Source organism: Lycium barbarum, chromosome 3, assembly GCF_019175385.1.
Source record: "Lycium barbarum isolate Lr01 chromosome 3, ASM1917538v2, whole genome shotgun sequence".
NCBI classification, from domain to species: Eukaryota; Viridiplantae; Streptophyta; class Magnoliopsida; order Solanales; family Solanaceae; genus Lycium; species Lycium barbarum.
In genome coordinates, this window is record NC_083339.1 from 19919722 (window position 1) to 19929142 (window position 9421).

Sequence of the window (9421 nt, forward strand, 5' to 3'; positions counted from 1 at the left end):
ATAGCATAACTTACCATTTCCCCTTTTTTGATGATGACAAACTCAGAATTGATATTCCCCCTGAGAACCAGATTCCCACTTGTTCCCCTATGGATCAGACCTATCTTCCAAGTATAACAACACGTTACTATCAACAACATCATATATCTTTATCCCTTGAATACAGCATATCAATTTGACCCATTTGAACCTTTGAACTTTTCCCTTTTGGCATCATTGAAAAGTGTAATAAAAGTGGCACAAGCAAAAAAAAGTCCAGTAGCATTAACTCATGGACACTTGGGCAACACAATATAAGCTATAACAGGAAAAACAAGTTAATTTCATTGCATAAACAGAGTAAGTGCCCATATGTGATTAATTACAATAAAAACATAGTAGTTCCAACAACACAAAATATGATAATGAAACAACCAAGAGTACCAATGTCATTAGGAACAGGGATCAAAAGAGGACATAACTTAAAAGGATTAAAAGAGGCTTAAGGACTTGGGGACTGAGAAGATGAAGGACAAGGCAGGAAAGAAACTAAGGGGCTAGAGCTTTAAGAAGCCTATCCACTCTCTCATTAGCAGTCCTCTGGTCCTGGACCATCTGCTTACGAAGAGCATCAAGCTTCTCCTTCATCTTCTCATTTTTAGTCCTCAACCGATTGTTAGCTTCCTCCACAGAATTGCTGGGACCAGGTTTCTGTGCTTTCTCGACAAGCTTAGCTTTAAAAATAGCATTTTTAGCCTGGAGCCTTTGGATCTCAACAGCAGCCTCCTCTAGGGCTTTAATCAGACTCGAAATAGTGGAATTATTGCCAACACCACCCTTGTTGGCACACACTCACATTCCTTCAAAGTTCTCACGGTGAACGTCTGTTTCCTAGTCCCCATAGTGGCCTTTCCCGTTTTGACACGAAAATGCTCAAAGACTTTATGAAGAAAAAACTCATAGGGAAGGCCATGCCTACCCTCTCTCGCAGTGACAGCCTTCACAATGAGATTTATCATGAGAGCTGGTAGACTAATTGGATTGAAGGTTGCTAGTGCCTCAATGAGAACTAGGTTAGAGATGGAAGCCGTAGAACTTCTCTCAGCTCTTGGAAGCACCACTTTGTTGACTAGCTCAAACAAGAGTTGAAACTCAGGCTTAATCTCCTTCTTAGAGAGCTTTGATCCAGCCGCAATCTCTTCCTTCTTGACAATCAAATTTATGAACACATCCGAAGCCTTCCCAACCACTTTTTTTAGCCCATCAGTTGGAATACCAAGAATCTCGCCAAGCTTCTCTTCATCCAACACAAAATCAGTCCCATTCACATCCAGGACCAAGGTATCATCATTAGTATAGGACAGGTTGGTATAGAAGGTGGCCACTTCCTCTTCGACCACACTGGGGGCCGGAGGGACAAAAAGATGGATCCATTTTGGAACTCAACAATTTCAAAGAGTTCCTTCATGCCATGCTTTTCAGCAGTATCAAATCAAACACTCTTCCCAGCAGCATTTTCTGAGACCTTAGAGTCTCCTTCCTCTCCAACTACGATAACTCAACCTTTTTCTTCTTTGAGGAACCATGTTCCTCACTCACACTGCCCTTTCTTTTCCTGAGAGATTGAGTCTCACTCTTCTCCTTCTCAATCTGTTTATCCTCATCATTTGTTGCAACTTTCTCAGCTGACTTTCTTTTATCCATTTTGCTCTTTTTTGAATTCTTTCTCACAAGTTAAGATTTCTCCACTTCATTCTCCTCATCCTCCACAGTCACCACATCAGCAGGTGACTCGACCTCCTCGTTTTCTTTAATGACCTTTTTTCCTTACTTGCCTTCCGGGCAGACTTAAGTTGAGCCTTTTTCCCTTGTCTCGTAGTAGGTGCCTTGTAGGCAATATGTTTTCTTTCTTTTACACCAACTTTTTTTGGTGGATCAGAGGTTCGTTTAAACACAAAGCTTAAAATGAGATCATCATCAGAATCAACATCCAAAGAAGGATTGGTGGGATCAGGTCCCTTCTCAGGAGAGAGATCTCCCAAGGGTACAACAATTGTAGACACTGTTTGGGGGTTGGCATTAATATCCAGATTGGCCCTTGAGGAGCCTGGTGTCTCATCCTAGGTATGAGCTGTCTTGAGTGCAGAAAACTCAGACTCTCCTTGGGTTGAGGGACTAGGTCCCTCATTCAGTTTGCCTTTTCCCAACACAGTTACTAATTCCCCCTGAGTTTCAGACTCTCCTTGGGTAGAGGGACCAGGTCCCTCATCTATTTTCTCCCCTTGAGTTCCTTTACCACTTCCTCCAGCCTACAAGGCTTCTACAAACCCATCAACAATTTCTTCCTCACTCTCTAGAATATTAGATCTACCTCGTTTCCTTTTCAGTTAGACCCATCAAAATCTACAGAGGATCATCTACCCCTTTAGCACTATCTTGGGGAGTAAGATTACCTGATTTTGCCAAATTTTCCTCATCATTTTCCTCAATTTAGCATTAACAGCGGCATTTTCCTCTGTACCAACAACCTCAGTCACCATAGTTTGACTAGTGACCTTGACATCATCCTCCTTTTCATTGATTTCCTCTGTATATTGAAGATATTTTGATACAAAAACTGTTTGACCACCTTCTACAAAGTCGAGTTTTTCAATAGGAGCAGAGGTTGAGGAGGAGGATTTGGGGTTTGACTTTTGCGAGTCGTTAGGGGGATCAGAAATTGTGGGTTTTGTAGGTGAGACAGTGGGGTTTTGGTCAGTAGAGATTGAGGCTTTTGGTTCAGATGGGGTTGGTGTTATATCCATTTTAATCGGGTCAAAGCGGAGTATAACATATCGGTGATTTCTAATTATTTAACTTACGAAGTCGCCACCTAATTATTTTTAAAAGGTGAATTAGGACACCCATTTTAACTAAGTAAATGCTAAAAATTAACTCCGATTAATGATCTTCTTAACTAAAGTAATTCCAGGTAAGGGTTCTATTTATCCTAAAGGGAAGGGGTAAGACATCCTTTAAGATCCATTTAAAACGGTTAACCGGCCAAACTTAGGTTAATTAATATAGATGAAAATAGCGTTTAGATACTCTAAGTATTGAAAAAAAAAAGCTTATAATTAACAAGTGTAAAGTATTATTACATGTCAAATTTAAAATTTCGCTAAAGATCAAAACATGAAGGAAAAAAATCTCTACAAGTTGCTGGGATTTTTCTGATGACCAAATAGAGAGAAAAGTGACATGAGCCTTCATTGTTCTAAAAAATACATTTGAGCAGTTTTAAAAATGTTATATGGAACCAAAATAATTTTTTAAAAATAAAAAATAAAAAAAGTTGCTGGCTTAAAGCATAGGCAAGTTTCCAAATAAGTTTTATCCTTTAAAAATATCTCAGAACCATAAGTGGTACTTCTAATCCACCTACTCCAAAGCTACGTTTTTTTTTTTTTTTTTTAGCAAAGAGTAACATAAGATTTGAGAAATACACAAGTTCAAATAGTGCACTGATATATTTCAACGGGTATAGGACTGCTTCAAAAACTATTGTCAAGTACATTATCTTAAATTCTTATATAATATTACTACTGTTTTCAAGTGATGGTAGTATTACCTTACTAATAATAATGAATAGGGGTAGTCTAAATGACAAAATGAAAACTTGTGTATTAACTACTATAAATTTATCCTACAACCAAAAAACTGGGATAAAGCCAAACATACACAAGTCAGCAAAATAATGAAAATTGAATGACTGGTAGATGAAAGATTGTCATGGGAGGCCCGAAGCGAAATTGCTCCTTCCCCTTGGAGATTCCATGCACTCAAAAGAAACTCTGCGGAATTGACTCGATGCTCGGATAATAGGAGAGTCTTGGGTTGAGATTCCGAGTTTTGAGAAAGTCCCGAATTAAGATTCCATTTGCTCCAAAGTGTACATGTAAAAGAGAGAAAAACATAAAAATTAGTAGGAGCAATTCCACCTTTTCATAATGAGCAATTGACTTAAACAGATTTAAGAGTACATAGAAATCCAATTAATAAGACCAACGCAACCATAGTTCATTACCAAAGGATTTACGACTGGCCTAGTACACCAAAATTCTCAACAGCTAGGTGCAACTTTAGAATTCAAACAACACTTAGTCAAATTTAAGTATTTAGTATATTAACATTAAAACATCTACTATAGGAAGTCTTGGAGAAAATAAATAATACTACTCCTAAAATTACATATTTTCCACTACTACCTCTGCTGAAACAAAGAACAGCGTATAAGTTCAATCATTTTTTAGTCTTAAAATAAACACACACATAAGCTTTCTTTATCAATGAATAAAAATATACTACAACCCAAGAGTATGACATATATGATGTAAAGAAATCAAAACAGGATCCAAAGGCATTAAAACGGAAATAAAACGTATAGCGTCATGGTTTGGCCATAAAATCCTTATGAGACCATTTTGAATGCCGAAAACCACAAACCATTATTCTATCGTGTCACACCAGTATCAAATTTACATTAACATATTATAATACCACTAAGGAAAGAACAACTTAAAACACGATCATTTTTTTAAAACACACCCACTATGATTTCAACCAAAAGAGTAACAAAAACGATCAGATTTTATTTCGTATTTTCTCTAAACACATAGAAGCATACAATGTGGTTTTTACAGCACTCAAAACAAAGAGGATCAAATAACAGTCATTCAATAAATATCACTTCAACACTAAAACAGAGATTTTTAACACATAATTTTTAAGAGCAGAAACATGGCTAGCAAACTTATTATTCTCACATGTTGGTAAAAACACGCATCAAATCGCATATTAACAGCATCAAAGAAGGATACCGACACTGACCTTTTGCGGGTGCAGTGAACAGAGGCAGGGTCTTTCAGATCCTCCGGATTACAAACTTTGCTCACGAACAAAGCAATGGGATAAAAACAAAAGAAATCTCTGACGCAGCTATAAGTTGACAGAGATCTAAGAAGAGAGAAAACGAGCAATGAAACCTGATTTGGATTTTATATTTAAAAAAAAAAAAAAAAATAGTATGAAACAGAGAGTTTTTTTTTGATGTTTGGAGAGGGAAAAGTAGCAGCCAAGACCTTGTTCAAAATGAACTCCAAATGTGTTAACAGAATCACAGGAATCCAATAATGATTCGAGTAATTCAATAGCTAGAACAGGAATTCAATGGAAGAATTCGAGTGAATAGCTCAATTTGATGGAAAAGATAGAAATGAGAGAGAAAGTAGAGTTCTTGTATTAAGAATCAAAGTAATATCCAGGAATGATTACAATTGTGGAATCTTGAACTACTTATAGCTAATTCTACAAAACAGCTCATAACCAACTCTAACCAACTTTCCCGCCAATGAACTATTAGAAATATTTCTAACTAACTCAACTAATTAATGGACTAACTAATTGCTAATGCGGACAGTAAACCTCTGAACTGTTTCTACAACTTCTAATATCATGTATCAGTACTTCCTTCCTCAAAAGATCCTTGTCCTCAAGGATCAAAACCAGGAAATGTGGTCTGCAACACAGTAGTATACTCCCAAGTGGCAACATCCTGAAAAATCTTCCCATTTGATCAAGACTTGTGCCACTGCTTTGTTACCTCTCTTGACAATCCTGTTTTGTGATGCCTTGCATTCACAGCCTTGAGATGACCTCTTTCATGGAAGACCCACTTGCTAATTTCAGTCAAAAACTGCTCATTTCCATATTTCTCATGGTTGATTGCGCTTCTAGTCTTTTTCAGCCCAGATCTGAAGTACCGATTGCCTGCCACATTAAGTGATCCATCAAAGTAAAATCCATTTTCACCATATTCATATCTCTGTCCCAAGCTATTGATGACTTCAAATGGTCGTCCATTCTGCCTAGAAGATGCAGTTCCTTCAACTGTCAGAATCGTCCTTCTAAGTGAAGGAGCAAAATACCGAAATAAGTGAAACAACTGATTGCATTTTTTGTTCTCAACCCACAATTTAGCTCCTTGCTCTGCAATTAGTTTTGGTATTTCTTCTATTGTTAGGAAGATTGATTTTCTAATCTCTTCACATGAGCCGGTCTTCTTATCACTCTCCAAGTTTAACCATAAATTGTAGGAAGCCGTGATCTTGGAAAGAATTGTATCAGGTCCAACTTTCCATGAGAGCACTTCTTTCCAAGACAATCTTGAATAAACATCACAAATTTTGCTGTTAATTGTGTTTTTCACCCCCTGAAACCTAATTCGTTCATATTTATCCAAAATCATAATCTCATATTCCAACATGAAATCATTACAAGAATTCACATCAAAATAACCAGCCAAAATAGGGTACCAAGAAGCCAAAGGTACATGATCAGAATTCATACTATTTCTTGACATTCCATTTCTCTCAGGCAATTGATCGAACATGTAAGGAGCAGCTATGTCTCTTCCAACTTTAGAATATTCCTCAAGAACAAGAAGATTAAAATCTACCTCATGATCTTTTAGAAATCGAGAAGGAGAGAACTGGGAATGCATAAGGAGTTCGACTGTTCCAGCTTCTATATCCTTCTTGTTTCTTGTTTTTACTAACTTGTCTTCATCAGAATGAACTTCTTCACTGTTTAAAGAAGTTGTAAGAACTTTGTTACCATTTTCTATAGAAAGAAGATCAAAAACCAAGCCTCCAAATTCCCCTATATTACTGTCATCTTCCGCCGAAAGTGCATCAAGAGACCTATCTGCAAAAGCATCTATATCACCTTCATTTTCCCTAAAAAGTGTGGCTAGACACATGTCTTCCAGAAGTTCAGATTCTGTATCCAGAGAAGATATTTCAGTATATTCATCAAATTGTGGCTGAGATTGTTCCTCTGGTTGCTGCTTCAGAATCCATCTATCCAACAATTTCAGTGCACTTTCCAAGCCTTCTTCAATATCTTGGAGTTTAACTTCAATGTTTACGAAATGATTTTCAAGTGTTGACATTCTTCTACAGTCCAAGAACCGCAAGGCTTTGATACCAATGTTAACAGAATCACAGGAATCCAATAATGATTCGAGTAATTCAATAGCTAGAACAGGAATTCAATGGAAGAATTCGAGTGAATAGCTCAATTTGATGGAAAAGATAGAAATGAGAGAGAAAGTAGAGTTCTTGTATTAAGAATCAAAGTAATATCCAGGAATGATTACAATTGTGGAATCTTGAACTACTTATAGCTAATTCTACAAAACAGCTCATAACCAACTCTAACCAACTTTCCCGCCAATGAACTATTAGAAATATTTCTAACTAACTCAACTAATTAATGGACTAACTAATTGCTAATGCGGACAGTAAACCTCTGAACTGTTTCTACAACTTCTAATATCATGTATCAAAATGCTAGTATTTATAGGACAAATTTAGGGTTTGCTAGGGTTCACAGATTTTGGGTGGGATTTCTTGGTCAAAGCTCCATTCAAATCCAAACATTAGGATTTTTTTTGTATGGATATGCTAGTCATCAGATCAGAAAAAAAGGAAGGAAGAAGACGAAATCCATTAAAGCTCATGTACTCAAGAAAACGAAAGGTAAAATAATCTAATTTCAACACACCTATCCGAATTCAAACTTTTCCTGAAATGGTGAAACCTTCTTTGGCTTAGGGATGAACAAGAGTTGGAATTTTCTCCAAAAAAGGAAGAGGAGAGGTGGGGTGCCGTTTTGATAGTCAGGTGAAACCGTAGTTTTGTGTTTAAGGAATGATGTGGGCTGCTGGTAGGGTAGAATTATTGGGATTAATTTGATAGATGGGCTTAGACGGATGTGGGTTTAGTTAAGGGAAAAGGACATTGTATGTCCAATGGCCCAAAGTAATGCCACATTTGGCCAATGTTTGGGCCTAATACCCTCAAGAGTCCGGTCGGCCCAAAATAATGTCAAGGCTGGCCGGCCCAACAGCTCAGGCGCTTTAAAAAAGAAAGAAAGTACAAAAAGTCGCCACTAAAGGACTGCTACAACATATATACATATGTTGGAATTATATATACACTTTATATATAAGAATTATACATTTTATATACATATGCTGGAATTAATCTTACATTTATTATACATAAATTATACTTTAATTATACATTTATTATACATATTATACAATAATGATATGATATTTATTTTTAACATATACAATAATGATATGATATTTATTTTTAACATATACAATAGTGATACATATTATATACCATAATGATACAGTTTCTATGATACATTTTTTATACATATGATACACTTTCTATACAAGACTGATATAGTTTATATACTCATGCTGGAATTATATATACACTTTCTATACAAAAATGATGCATATTATATACAAAAATGATACAATTTTCTATTCTATAATACACATTATATACACAAATGATACATATTATATACAAAAATGATACATACCTTAGTGATTCATATTTTATACAGTTTCTATACATTATAGATAGGTACTGATGCATATTTTTATACACAAATGATACATATTATATACAAAAATCGCCTCAGAGTTTTTTGAGATATTTCTTATTAAAATTTACACATATTATACATGTTTTGGGATATTTAACCTTTAGTGGCGACTTTTTTAATTGCCACTAAAAAGCCTGATTTTTTTGTAGCAGCCCTTTAAAAGTCTGACTTTAAAAAAAAAAAAAAAAAACAAGGGCCTGTTGGACCACCTAGCCTTTAGTGGCGACTTTTTAATTTTTTTTTCACTTGCTACAAATTTGACTACTAGATGGGAATAGTTTATGGGCTAATTTTTGAATTTGGGAATAGATAGGCCAGCGCATGAATTATTTATGGTCCAGCGGTCATTTGTGTCCTTTCCTCTTTAGTTAAAGGAATTGGGCTGGAAGACTCATTTAAATGGGCTAAAAATTGTGACCTTTCACTACCTCAAAATGCTTTCCTTAAGCTTCCTCATGATTGAATAAAAATATATTCTTTTAGCCATATTGTATAATACCATGTACTATTAATATGTTAGTATTAAGTAATTAAATTATTTAATATACTTTAAAAATTATAGGTGCTAGCACTTAAATAAATTATGACATATTTCAAAGTTTAGCGAAATAAAAAAATGCTATATTAAAAATATTATAGTAGCTATTTATAAAGTGTAAAACTAGAATAGTATTTCTACTTGATTAAGTCAATGAACACGAGCCTTAAATATGATGAAAATGAAAAAGAAAGAAAATAATAATAATAATAATAATAATAATAATAATAATAATAATAATAATAATTAGTAGTAATAGTAGTATTGGTAGTAGTAGTAGTAGTAATAGTACTAATAATAATAATAATAATAATAATAATAATAATAATAATAATAATGATAATAATAAAAATAGCGAAAGTAACTAGTAAAAATGGTAAAAGCTAAGCTATT